Source organism: Anser anser (genome assembly GCF_964211835.1).
Source record: "Anser anser genome assembly, chromosome: 2".
Taxonomy (NCBI): Eukaryota; Metazoa; Chordata; class Aves; order Anseriformes; family Anatidae; genus Anser; species Anser anser.
In genome coordinates this window covers 131,970,770-131,984,271 of record NC_139721.1, presented here as the reverse complement: position 1 = coordinate 131,984,271, position 13,502 = coordinate 131,970,770, and the positions used below count along the sequence as shown (strand labels likewise).

Here is a 13,502-nt window from a genome sequence, read left to right as displayed (position 1 = left end):
TAATATTAAAAGCAAGGAGTACAAAGAAAACTCAATGGCTGAACTACCCCTTGCTTTTGCGAACCCGCCGGGCTGCGAGCGCAGGGGTGGCGGTGCCCCCGGCCAGCCGGCAGTACCTCGAAGCGACGACCGGCGCACGGCCACCGGCACGCCGCCCGCAGCGGCTCCGCTGGCCCTGGCCCGTCTCCGTGCCGGTGGCGGCATAGGGGCAGCCGCCGGCGGGGGCGGCCCCAGGTGGGCGCGGGAGCGGCGGGCGCGGCCCCCCCGGCGGCCGCTGCGCTCCTGTCCGCTCCCCTCCGCGGGGACCGGCGTGCGCGGCGCGCCCCGGCGCGGCTCTCCAACCTGCTGCTCTCGGCCCGCCCGCCCCGGACACGGGGGCCAGGCGCCGTCGGGGGGGCCGGGGCCGGGGCCCGGCTGGGGCCGGGGGGCAGGAATGCAAGGACTCCTCCTGCAAGGGCAGCCGTCGCTGAAGCCCTGACACCGCCACAGCTGCGAAGGGGCCGGGGAAGTCCCCAACCCAAGGCAGAATAAAAGTGCCTTTTTTTTTTTTTTTCTTTTTCTCTTTCTCTCTCTCTCTCTTTTTTTTTTTTTTTTTTTTTTTTTTTTTATTCTAGGGGATGGCCGCACAGGATTTCTCGCGCAAGATAAAAAAGTGAAATAAGTGAAGCACAATGAAGAAAGCGAGAGGGTGCGAGGGGGAGGGAGAAAGATTAGGTTTCCAAGAGAAATAAGACACAGAGCCAAATAGCACATTTAGGGAGAGGTAGGAGAGGGTCCAAAAGGTGAAGAAATAAAATAAAAATAAAAATAAAAATAAAAAGAACACAATAACGAAGTTACAATGGCATGACTAAGTCTTTGCCATCAGCTTCATAATTAGATCTGAATATTCGGAACTGTATTTCCTTTGGCTATTGAGTCCCTTAATAAGTACACAAGTTCCGCATCAAGTGTTCTTATTACTTCTTCAATAAGCGCTTTTAAGCACGCAAGAACTGGAAATACAAATCTCGACAGAGCTTTATGCTTTCATTTTAAACAATATAGGCAACTAATGTTGAGGCAAATAAAAAACTTCAGACGTTAACTGGAATAATCCAAAAAGTTTCTGTATGGAGCTATCGAATAATTATGGTTACATGATATCATCCTTTGTAAAAATGTATGATTTTTCAGTCAAAGAAAGCTTCTGTGCGAAGCTTCTCAGTGCAATAATTACTGAATAAAGTGTAAGCAGCTATCACCTCCCAATATAAATGATCAGATTCTTGCTCATATTGTATCTTTTTAGAATGTGTGTTTGACCTACATATGGTACAAAAGCGTAACTTAAATCAATGCCAGCAAGTTTGCCCAAAGCTTATAACATCAAGTGAAAAAATAGAATGTTTTAAATATGAAAACAGTAAACTGTTTAACTCATAAAAACATCTGGAGCCAACACAGTTTGGAACATCATTTATATTTTCATATATGGGCTAATATTTGCATTCGCTTTGTGTTTTTTGTTGTTTTTTTTTCTTCTTCTTTTTTTTCTTCTTTTTTTTTTTTTAACTTACGATTTATGGCAAAAGAGATCATATAAAATTGACCCGAATGAACCAGCGCACAATTTCTCCGCTTCAGGACTTTTGTAGTCGGTATTTCACTTTGGAGGCTAAAAGCACCATCTTCCTGACTATTTATCAGAATGTAAGTAAGATTCTTGAACATTTCTTTCTAGTGTGCAGTTCGCATATTTGCAATATGCATAGTACAATAAAATCAGACAGTCATATTTGAGGACCACTGTTATGGTGGTGTAAACTATCCTAACTTTGTTAAAGTCAGCAAAGTGATGCCAATTTGCACCATTTGAGAATATTCTCCTTACTGTCAAAGAGAAAGCTTAAAAATATGAATTCAGTTTATTTTAGCCAAAGATTTTATTGTACTCAAGAGCATACCAAAGCAAGAGGACGAAATTTTATTGTACTGCAATTATGATCAGTTCATATTTTTCTATGGCAATTTGATGAAGGCAGGCATCATTATTTAACCTGAGTCAATCCAGATTCACAACAGATGTATGTTTATTTTCCACCTTTTCTTTTTTCTCCCTAAAATTTCCCTGTTTTAGTCCCATGGAAACAGTATGATTCGTTTCTTTTGATACCTATGCTATGATGGAAATCTACATATATAAGCAATAATAAAGCCAGGGGATTAAGCATCATTTCAAAGATGCTTGGATGCCTTAACTGAAAGTCCTTGCACAGAAAATGAATAATTTTTTGACTGGCTCGTCAATAATACAATATCCCTGCCTAGTTAAAATAGTCAATAATCACATTTACTTCTCATATACCTATGGTATGGCAGTATATTCCCAATACTTCACCATAAAAACAGTTTTTGTGAGAAATTACACTACCACAAAGCGTACCACATAACTTTAACATTGCATTTCTGTGGTGTACTTCCATTTCATTCTTTTTAACGTTTACATGTGCATTGGTTTAACACTTATCAGACACAATTTTTGGTTTAAAGACTACAACGTATCTATAAAAACTTTAAGCCTGAATCCATATTTTCAGCTACTTCTCCTGTGTACATATGGATTCTGTTCTAATTTTCATGATCTCCAAGTATTACAAATTTTAAAGCTATGCCAGCAATTTAGTATATTACATAAAAGTTGTGCTGAACTAGGCCCTCACTGAAAATGATTTACAAGTTTGCATTACATCATTAAAAGTTATTTCAGTTGCCAACCCACTCGAACCAGTAAAATATCTTATGCTTTCTATTTAGTTTAAATAAACCGATGAAATATTAAAATGGTTAATGTACTTGAGGCTTCACACCTGAACTATGATGTTTCAGGAATGCTTTTAGAGTTTAAACTACAGGAAACTTGCATTCCACATTAGATACTCAAAAGCCCCAGAACAAGTTATCTTCAAAACCTTGGTGTGTGTTTCCATGTTTTAAATAGATAATTTATTTGCAAACTGAACTCTCTTGCATAATACCATTTGTTTCCCAATCTGCATGTTATATTGCAATTTACCAATTGTTTCATTCTTTCTAGTATTACCTCCACTTAAGAACTCCAAACTTAAAAAAAAAAAAAAAAGTTATCAAAATCCGTGTAGGGTACAGGGTACTTTAATTATACATCTTTCATTTGTATTTAAAAATGTATTCAAAGTGCATGTGCAGGCAAGTCAATGATGCCTGAAAAAATATGTTTTCCATTTTGTTTTCTTCAGATCTTGACAATTGGACACAATACTCAGTCAATTCTCCTATTAAAATTACTAATCGTAGAGGAAAAAGGGCTTGTATTTTTGCATATTATTCATTATATTATTTGATACAATTTGCATTGTGGATTTTGATAACTATTCAGAAGATATTTTACTAGAGCCCTCATCAAAAATAAAGATACAGATGGAAGAATGGCTAAGTGTATTTTGAGCACTTTGTATTTTTACTAATGCTTACTTCTCACTGTACAGTTAATATTTTGCTGATTATACTTGATCATCCAGAATAAAAAAAATTTAGCTCACTCAAATGTGTATCAAATCTTTCACACCAAGACTTATAGCTGTTTACTGGGTAGATATACAGCATGATTACTTTACCAAGACCAAAACAGAGAAAAAGAAAATCCTACCATTACCTGAAATACTTACCATACCCTGACTGACATTTCCAGGCCCTTACAAGACTAGCAGCAGGGGGCATATTTCATAATTCTGCTTCCATCAGGGGATGTTAACAGAGTGATAAGTCACTAATCTTCATCACCTCTTTTGCACATTAATGAGGAAAATATTACTCAGTGTGTGTATTCCTAGTCATTTCTAATTTTCTCCGCTCTGGAATGAGAAAAAGACACATATGCATAGATGAATGCCCCAAAAATAAATAACTACAAAATATCTAGATTTTAATAGCTGCTGGGATGATGTCACCTACTCTGCAGGTATATTTCCTTATGATTTATAGTGTGATGAGCTCTAGACTTGGAGAAGAAACATAGAACTAGCGAGTAATGAGAAGAGAAAGATATTCACTGCCCCAGAGAGTTCAGGCTTTATTCATTCCACTTGCTTCACATAGGAGTACTCCTGTGTTTTCACAGAGTCCTGCTTGTATTCATGGTGATTTGTTTGACTAGATGCATTTGCAGGATTGGAATCTTAATTAATATTAGTTGTAGGAAACAGCTAAAAATTGCATGTACTTTTTTAGTCATAGCTGCAACATACTCCTCAATGTCTAATGCCAGATCACGCTAATAATAGATACTGAATAGGAGAAATCAAATATGAAGTAAAAATTGTTTGAAATGACCATTTTAGTTTATGCTGATTCTTTTAGATGCTAGTATTACAGATTGTAGGGGAAAAAATTTTTTTAAAAAGATCTGACACCTCCACTGCCCACTCCCCAACCCCCCCCCCCAAAAAAAAAAAAAAGATAGATTTCCCTTTCCCTTAAAAATACATGCCAAGATGAGCTTAATTTGCAGAGGGATCACCGAAAGATGAAATCATATTTGTTTCAAAGATATGAAGACATTCAGGAAATTATTTTAAGTTTGATGGAGTCAATGACACTACTGATGTTTAAAAAATTAGACAGCATCTTCCGTATCTTTAAAGAAGGTCCAAGCAGAATACCTTCAGGAGACTGACACATATATATATACATATATATATGTATATATATATATATAATTAAAAAAAATAATACGTTGTGAATATATTATTTCTTGCAATTAACCTTTCCAAGATATTTGTATTCATTATGCTTTATTATGCATCACACTTATGTGGCCTTTGATGCAATACAGATAGGTCTCAGGGTGGGTACAATAAACTATTCCACTGAGGGACTGTCTTTGAGGTGCTTTTGCACCATCTAAGTATATGTATCAGACTTTGGCACACTGAATCACTCTCAGGAGCCACCTTTCTCTCTTCATTGGTGCCTGTCTCATGCATTTCATCTAAAATAGATGCCCATAATAAAAGTGTGAAACCTCTTTATTCCTTATCCCATTTTCCAAAACTGTGTCTAGTGCCTAGCACTGTGGGCTTGGCAAAGCTCAGCTGTATAGCAAGTTAGAGGTATACTATTTGACATACATTACAGCTGACTGAGACACACATGCAAAATACAGCATGTGGGGACACTCTCTAGATTTCTACAGTTCCCTTAGAGGCATTTTGTCCACGTTACATATTTGTGCATTTCAGCCATAGACCATATCACTTAGGGATTTAGATTTTATTTAATAATGCAAGCATATTTCAATACAAGATGGCAAACTAAAAATATATTTCTATTTAACTGTTTCAAAATGCCATGTGCAAGAGAACACAACAAAATGGAATTAACTCGTAACATATGCAACTCTTATTTGTGCAAGAGCAGTATATGCCCCTAAATCCAGACTCCAGCATCTGGAGACATAGCATGTCTCTAATGGAAGAGAAAAGTATGAGACATGTCAGCTTCTTGGATATGTTACATTGAAAGCCGTGCCTTTTCATTCATGATACCCAATACAACACCAATTAAAACTAATAAAGCAGACAATGTCCAGGTAAACTGACTTGGAAGCATTTTGGATTTTTCATCTCATTAGTTGTAGGCAGTAGGATTATGCTGAGAAACGTATTTACAATATTAAAAAATAAAATAAAATAAAATAAAAATCTCATCTAAAGCTCTTTCATTTGAAGCAATGAAGTTTGAATGAAACCTAATATCCCACGGTATGAATCATTTATTCATAGTGCATCCAAATGTACTGATCCCCATTTGTAGAAACAAGTTTTGCTGTCACCAAGGTTTTTCTTGTGCCTCTTTCTCATTACTACTTTTTACCTCTAGCACCATCATGGAATAATGTATTCTTTATATGCTTTCAATATTGTGATCATCTTGGTAGAGTCTCTGAAAGTATCATAAAGAAACAATTCATCCTTTAAGTGTTTTATAACATGAATTGTCTTCAGGCTTGACCTTGAGTCTTATTTTTTCCCCATCGTCCTCACGGGAGATACTTTACAGGATCAGCTTCATTGTTAGACTGCAATAGCAATTTCAAAAAGTGCAGCTACACATAAATATTCTTTCTTGTGGAAAAAATAAACAAACAAACAAAAAAAATGAAAATTACATTTTAAAACAAAAGTGTGAAAGAGATCTGGTGGATAAAATGTTGTTTTCTTAATGCATTTTCAAATTTTTATTGCACTAAAACCTTTAGATAATCTGTAATAGAAGTTGAGACCTCTAACTTTAACTTTTCTTTCATTCATTTCTATCAATTAATCTTCTTCATTATATTCAGAGCAATCAAAGGAGAAAGTATGCCTGTCTATTGCAGCTATTCTTATTTTCAGAAAATACAAGTAGAAACTGAGAAACTGCTTTGCTACAAAGATTTGTTTATTAAGCTTTGAAAATCCTCTGCTAAACAGCATAGTGGATGTATATATACGCACATGCATACACTGTAAGAGGGTGTTCAACCACGCAAAAAGGCGAACATACCTCCAGGCTCAAATCTTTAATGTACGATTAAAACAAATTAGGTTAGTGACTGTTTTCTTTTTAATAATGGGGATAGTTCTTAGATGCATTACACAAAACCAGAATGCCTCACATTAAAGTAAACGAAGGAACAGAAAAATCTCTTTGCACAGATTACCAAAATTCTGATTTCACTTCCTAGCTGAGAAAAATGTTTGGGAATGTATCTAATCTAACATACCCTATAAAACAGTACAGTAGTCCCTGGTATAACAGGGAGCTGTGTGGATGTAAAGGTCACATCCCATAGCAAAATTCCAAGATTTCAGCCTGCAATTCAATACTGCCTAATGAATTTCCAAATTGTGAAGCTGTGTGCCCATTTTGGAAAGTAAGTAGGTTGTCTTTCTGTATACACGTTCATTAATTTCATTATGTATGAAGTACATAATACATGTGAACCCCTGCAGCTGTGGTAACAAGTCTTTTTTAACATATACCTTGGCTTGATGATGAGAATATTTCACTCTAAAAATAAGTCATACATTTAAATTCTAATATGGCAGGCATGGCGTGTATCCAGGGGTGCATGCAGTAAGATTACCCTGTACAATTTGTAGTCCATCAGACTTTCCCAAATTAAGTCCCATAAATATGAACATACATTGCTTGTTTGTTTTCTTATTTTTTTAAGTTTCCTTTATTGGTATCATAATAGTATGGCCCAAATATAAGGAAATAACCATATCATATTAAACACAGGAATACGCTTTCACAGTCGTTTATTGTGCATAGCTAGTAAACATTTCCTGGCAAACAATTTAGAGAGTCCATAAATTCCATCCTAACGCTACTTCCGTAGCTACATGCACTGCACCATACACGAGGGTATTAGCTCAGTCTCTCTCATCCGGAATGGGTGGATTGGAATTGAAAAATCCCCACCCCCCCCCCATTATAGCACCATATGTCTCGAAAGTCTATCCTCTCTCAGGGCAAACGGCTCCTCTCAGATCCGCCTGATGGATCATGACTAAAATTCTGCTGTCCCTTGCTATTTAATCTAACAGCATTGCTGAAGTATCTATCAAGAGAGCACAACAAGCCAAGCATCCCTTTGGCGTGAGCGGCAGTTCCCCACACAGAGAGTATCAGGAATTTGGAATATCAGAGGGAAAGTCGACCACACCATGCCAATTTGTATGGAAAAAGTGATTCTGAAGCTAGGGGTAGGGAAAAGAATAAAACCTCTGGATTCAGAAAAATAAGCAGTCTTCATAATTCCCTGTTGCCTCATTCAATCAGCTAACCATTGTTAGTAGACCAGCTTTGCAGAATCTTCAAAGGTACTGAGTCTGTCAGATTTTCAGACAATTTTCTCTAGATATCTTATTTAGGTGTTTATATAATGAGGGATTATTAGGGAAACAGTTTGCCCATAAAGATTTTTGGAGGGTTAGATTTCTGCTCAGTCTTTTTCAGTCCTTTTGTTGTGTGTGTCTGCTGATTTACACTGGAAAAAAATACTTTAAACAGCCCTCAAACCATTTTGCATTTGAAAAAAGAAAAAAAAATCATATGAAATAATCACGTTAAGGCAAAGTTCATACCACTAGTACCAGAGACTAAACTGACATATTTCAGCCAGTTTGGATCCTTATTACAGGTATACATTATTATCATTCCTGTTACAGCTATTATTTCCAGATTATTTTGGATTGGAAACAAAGAGTTAGCAAAAATCTGGACTCCTTCCAAAGTTCCAAAGACCAGCTCAAAAGCTCAAAGGGGTTCAGTCACCATGTCAGTGTTCTGCTTTACAATCTTTAATTTTACAGGGTATAGCACTGAAACCTCTCTTCTGTACCCCTTGAAGCAGTTTTAAGGAAGGGTTGTATGATAACAAAGATGACTAAGAGCAGAAAGATTTTATTTCCCTGGCTGTGGAAGTCTTTATTTCTAACTCCCTGCTTTTAAAATCCTCTTTCATTTATTTATAATGAATGGAGCCACTATTAAACAAATAGTCCTGTTCTTAGTTACTGGCTGCACTGTATGTATTTGAAAATCCACATATCTCAATCTTTAGTCACATGTGTGTCAAATACTCCTCTTTGGAAGATTATTACGTGAACAACAAAGACTTTGGAGTAACAGTATCATGGATTATTACACATTTTGAAGCTAATTAAAAATAATAAAGACATTAAAGCTTTAGAATTATAGATTTTTTCTATATTGTCCTCTGCCCACTGCTCAACAGCAAACCTTTCATAAGCATCCCTCATTTTCTGGCTACTCATCTTTACGACCTCCCTGTACTTCCTCCTAGTACCTCTAAGGCACCGAGTTCAGCCATGAGTCCTTCAGCAGTATGCCGAAGAGAAGTAGTTTGTGGTCTGCAATTTGCTCAACTTATTGTCTGATGATAAAGGCCATAATCCTTTTCCTGGATCAGGACCTCTGCCAGCTTCCTTTCATTGTGCACATGGGCAAACAGAGCAAGAAGAAAGATAACGCTCCGCTTGTTCAGCATAACTCCAGCGATCATTTTCTCTTTTATGTTTCCAGTGAATCTGATTGCTGGCAAAAGCTGCCAGAAAAAGACAAGTCTGATCAGAAAGAGCATGAGCAGAAAAAGTCCAGTTTCCCAAACATATTGCCTGGAAGACTATTTTGTACTGGTGACAGGGCATATTAGTCATTGGGCCTAGTCAGCCTTGGCCTCTCACAAATCAAACAAGTGTTCCTGCTTGAATGAATGTCCTCTAATAATGATTTTATTGTGAATACTTGTCCGACAAGTACGAGACACTATTTTCTTTTATTTAACATTATGCTTACGAATGGTAGTATGGATTTTTTTCCTTACTCTCTTCATGGTACAGAATACCAATAACAAATTCAATTCATGTGTTTTATATACATTAAATAGTAGGAAATACATCTGCTTAGAAAACGTAGCTAGTTCCTGTGCTTTCAGAGTCTCTCTGGATTTATTGTATTAAAGCCAAATCTATTGTTAATCCATTTAACACTGATTGTATTCCTCAAATATGTTTCACGTTTCCTTTCAGAACTGTCATATACACGTCAGTATTACACCTTAATAAGGTACTGGCATAGAATTGCTAGAAACAGGTAATACATTGTGTTCTTGCTGATAAAATACCTACAACCTTAATAATTAATTTTACATGGTGACCAGTTGAATCATTAGTAACAATTTAATAGGATCTCTGTTGAGATCTTTGCCCTTCTATGTCAGGTGCTGTGCACGGAACAGGAGAACTGATTGTCTAAACAGGCAAGATAAACTGTAAAAGAAATGAAACCAAATAAATGTAAGGCAACTATACCTAAAATTAGAAACATATATCATAAGCATTCAGTTCAGGTCTGTCATTAAGAATAGTTTGCTTGCTACACAAACAGAAATGCCGTATTCCTCTTTAAAAATGTTTCTAGTAAATTATGTAGCAAGAATTAGGAGATGCATTCCCTGAAAGCATTCTTATTTAGTAACACTTCTGAATAGGTTTCACTCTCTTAAAGAATAGAATTATATCAGAGTGAGTTAATTGGGAGTTATGGTCCAGTTAGCAAACTTCACCATGAAGCTAGTGGCAAGTTAAATTGTTATAATATGGAACAGCGCTTTGTGAAGAAAACTGCTGGAAGTCTAACAGTTTGAGTGCTACTGACTTCAAAGAGGCTAGAATTTCAGCCCCCATTTCCAGAATTCTATAATTCGTTATAATTGTAGCTGCATTTTTGGTCTGTAATGTATTTCTGCTCAAAGCATTAAAGTGAGCAATCTGCATATGGTGTTATAAATAGTCTATGACAGGACACTGTGAATCTAGGTTCAGACTTCACTCTTACACGAAAAAAAAAAAAAGCAACAAAAACCTGCTTCTGTACTCTAAATCTTTCACACCTCTTAGTAACTGTGTCAATAATTTTAAAATTACACTCTGTTATGAAGTAATAATTCAAAATGTAGTTATATCAGACTGACATTTTATATCTCACATTTTATGTCTCATTTAAAAGATTCTCATTGCTGTAATGTTTAAATAATAATTTTAAAAGTCTGTATTTCATGTCATGAAATATCTTAACATTGAAAAAATGCTTATGGACTATGGAATAATCTTAACATGAGCTGGAAACTTCAGAGTGTCCATAATAAACATCAGCTACATTAAATAAATAAAAAATGACAATTTTCCCAAGTGCATCCTACACAGAGAAATTTTCTACCAGATTTCAGTGTGACGAAGAAGAATCAGAGAATTATACATTAATTACTAGAACTTGATTAAATTTGGTATGAGCAAAAGAATTAAAATCCAATGTTTGCATTTGGTGATATAAGGCAGTCAGCTTTTACAAAATGGATGATGAGTGTGCACCAGTTATTTAGAGAAAGTATCAAAGATAAAATGTGAATGACAACTTCAGGCTCCTAAAGAATACTTTAATGGCCATCTCAAAAAAAAAAAAAAAAAAGTAACAAGCAAGGAGTAACCTCCTAATTTTTTTGTTGAAAATAATTAAATGACTTAGAAAGTATGTGAAGGCAGCTTCTAAAGAAAAAAATATGTAGAAGCAAGGGAAAATGTAGCCATTAATGTAAATTAGAAGCTGGGAATTAAAAAGCATTGATAAAGAAAGCCAAAGGTCATAAAAAGAAAACAGGATAAGTACAATATGAATACATTTTGAAATTATATTATAAACAAAAAATCCTAACAATTGCCTTGCTCCCTTATTAAATGGAAATTACTAGGATTTTTGTAATAACTTTTTTTTTTTAAAAAAAAAAGCATTCTCAAATACTTTTTTTCTGTATTTTGGAAAAATATCATATGATGTATTCATATCAGATGATTGCGATGAATTTGTGTTTCAGTAGTAGTGCAGGAGAACATTAAATAACAGCTAATAAAACTAGACATTTTTAAAATCAGTAGACCTGAATAATTTGCATGGAGGTATTTTAATACATTTGGCAGAGAACCTGTCTGCACAGTTAGTGAGGATTTTTAGTACCTCTTGGAGAACTAGGGAGGTTTCAGAGAACTATGCACAAATTTTTGTCAATATTTAAAAAGAATAAATGTGATGACTTAAATGTCTATAGGCATTTCAACTTCACATTGATCTCAAGCAAAATAAGGAAGGATTTCTAGGAATATCAGCTCATTTTAATCAAAGCAGTGAGAACAGAAGTTTATGGAAAGTTATCATGCCAAAGCTAACTCGATATCATTTAATAAAAGCATATATTTGGTTGGATAAACATAACTTCAGTAGTATTAAATATGCAGAGGAATATTGGAAAGTCTTTTAGTTGTTAATCATAATATTTTCTTGAAAAAACAAAAACAAAAACATTAAAGTCAATATTGTACCTACTAAATTGACTCAAATCTGTCTCATTCATATAGTAAGTAGGGAATAATAATCAGCGCTGCTTACTTTAATGGTAACCAACAATTGTGTGTCCCTGTGAAATTTTTTTATCTATCTGTGAGTCTTGTATGAATAATAAGAGAAAATATTTCGGAAGTTTTCAGTAAAGTGATTGGAAGACCAGTAAATAGAGAGCCAAGTCACTGTGGAACCTGGATTTCTCAGGAAACTGGCTGTAGCCAGTAGCAGTTAAACAAGCTGCAAATTTCAGATCAGACAAACACAAGGTACTGCTCTAATAAGAAAGTCTGCATGTCACTGCTACAAGGTAGGGACTCTGCCCACAACCTGAAGCTAGTCTAAAAAAGACGGCAGAGCAGATAGTCAGCTGGGAAGAGTTCTGAGCACAGGAAGGTAGACATGGGTCTGATACAACCCATGGGCACAGAACTAGAGAAACATACAGTATGGTTGTGTTACCTCTGTCCTTGGCACGGATGTAACCAGTTCTGGAATAGTGCATCCACAACTCAAGAAAAAAGATTGTTGAAAAATTGGAAAAGGTTCAGAGAAAAGCAACAGGACTGATGAAAGGATTGGAAAACATTCCTTGTAATGAAAGACTCAAGGAGCTTGATCTATTTAGGTTATCAGAGAGAAGTTTAAAAGGCTACTTGATCACAGCTTATAAATAACTATGTGAGAAATTTGATAACACTAGACTTTACAGTCCGGTGACAAAGGTATAACAGAAGATATACTTGGAGAAACACACTGGAAGGTTTTTAAATCAAGATCAAATGCTTTTTCTTCCATTAAAATCTATGCTATAGTTCTAAAAAAAAAAAAAAGTAATTGAGGAAAGTTGTGGTGCCCCTCACACAGAGGAGCAAACTGAACAGATGACCATAATAGCCTCTTAGCTTTATAGGCCATGAATCGACAGCTTCAATTGCGGGCTTCTCTGCTCCGTACTTTCTGACGCCACCACTGGGCAGATCCAACCAGTGCGATGTTAATCGGAACCAGGTGGAGCCTGTTTTTGCCACACAAGGGAGCTTCCCCTGAAGCTACATTGGATAAGACCAAGATTTGACCGGCGTGAAAGAATTCATACAGTATGAAAAGCTTGTGTCTATCATATTGACAAGCATCATTTCTAATTATTGCAAAATTTATTGATATTTCAGTGAATATAAAACATTGTCTTGAGGGGTGAAAGGTGGTAAATTTAATGGCAAAGTGGATTTAAACCCCCCTACATACACACACCTTATTGGCTCCAGAGAAATAAAAGGAAATGGAAAATTATGCACAAACACATACAGCTCTGTTTAAGTGAGGTAGAGTACAGGAGACTCCTTTTGCCTATTTTTTGTGCTCTTGAGAATAGTATAGGTCCAAAATCTTTTCTTCAACCACAGTCATTTCTGAATTACTGTTCTAGATAGGAGAGAGCTGGAACAACAAAGGAAAGAGAAATGCTAACGGGGGAAAAAAAAAAAAAAAGACAAAAAAAAGACATATAAACAATATAC

The 13,502-nt window shown here is 35.9% G+C and overlaps 1 long non-coding RNA gene across 5 annotated transcripts in view; it reads left to right on the top strand.

The window, feature by feature from the left end:
• The window catches only part of LOC310894337, a 50,366-nt gene that overhangs the window by 1,356 nt on the left and 35,508 nt on the right, over window positions 1-13,502 (top strand). For 4 of the 5 annotated variants that reach the window (XR_014579817.1, XR_014579819.1, XR_014579820.1 and 1 more), the window contains exon 2: window positions 1,575-1,692. The exons of the other annotated variant lie outside the window; for it this stretch is intronic. This is a non-coding gene — a long non-coding RNA (uncharacterized lncRNA). The remainder of the gene's footprint in view (window positions 1-1,574; window positions 1,693-13,502) is intronic. 5 annotated transcript variants of the gene reach the window in all.